The sequence below is a fragment of the Poecilia formosa genome, unplaced genomic scaffold, assembly GCF_000485575.1.
Source record: "Poecilia formosa unplaced genomic scaffold, Poecilia_formosa-5.1.2 Scaffold353, whole genome shotgun sequence".
NCBI lineage: Eukaryota > Metazoa > Chordata > Actinopteri > Cyprinodontiformes > Poeciliidae > Poecilia > Poecilia formosa.
In genome coordinates this window covers 256,036-256,928 of record NW_006800292.1, presented here as the reverse complement: position 1 = coordinate 256,928, position 893 = coordinate 256,036, and positions in this window count along the sequence as shown.

The following is an 893-nucleotide window of genomic DNA, read 5'->3' as shown; positions in this document are numbered from 1 at the left end:
TGTTTGCCTCTTGTTTATGATTTGCGACAGAGTGGAGTGGAGGTTCGCTGCAGCCTGTTAGTCAGAGCGACCTTAATGAGAGGCTTTGATTGTTCAAGTCAACACAAATGAAGTGGTGAATGACAGGACTGTCATTTTGAACGTTTCTTGTAAAGGTTTTATTACCTTCCATCGCACTGCAAGGAAGTGATTTTCTTTTCAGGTCTCATAAACATTCAACCTTTCTTTTTCAGCAGCTGAACAACGACGGTTTTGTTTTTACCCTCTATTAGAAAATAAAGCAGCTGCAGTGTGAAAAGTGTGTTTTTGTGGATTAGGACTGACTTTTTTTTTTCTTAAAATTCCCAGAATAGTCAGAATTCTGGTATTAAAGTCAGAATCCTGGGGGAAAACAAACTTGGAGTTTTACGGGGAAAAAAGAAAAACAAATTCAAGAGAAAAAAAATAAATTAAAGTTAGAATCTCCATAAATGTCAGAATTCCCATTAAAAAGAAAAGTCAGAATTGTTAGAAAAAAATTGAATTATGAGATGAGTCAGAATTCTGAGAAAAAAAACAGAATTCTGGAATTAAAGTCAGAAGAGTTAGAATTATAAGGTAAAAGTTTGAATTCTGACAAAGTCAGAAATCTAGAATTAAAGTCAGAATCTCCCACAAAATGATGAATTGTGAGATTATAGTACGATCTCCTGTAAAAAAAAAAAAATAATTTTTACAGTTGGTATCCTAAACAAGGGATAGAATTCCATAGAGTCTGAATTTTGACTTTTCATCTCAGAATTCTGATTTATTTTTTGCTCAAAATTCTGAGATAAAAGTCCTGTTCCATGTGAGTCACTGTGGCTGAATTATGTATTCTTTTTTTTCATATTGATGTGAGAGAATCCATGATG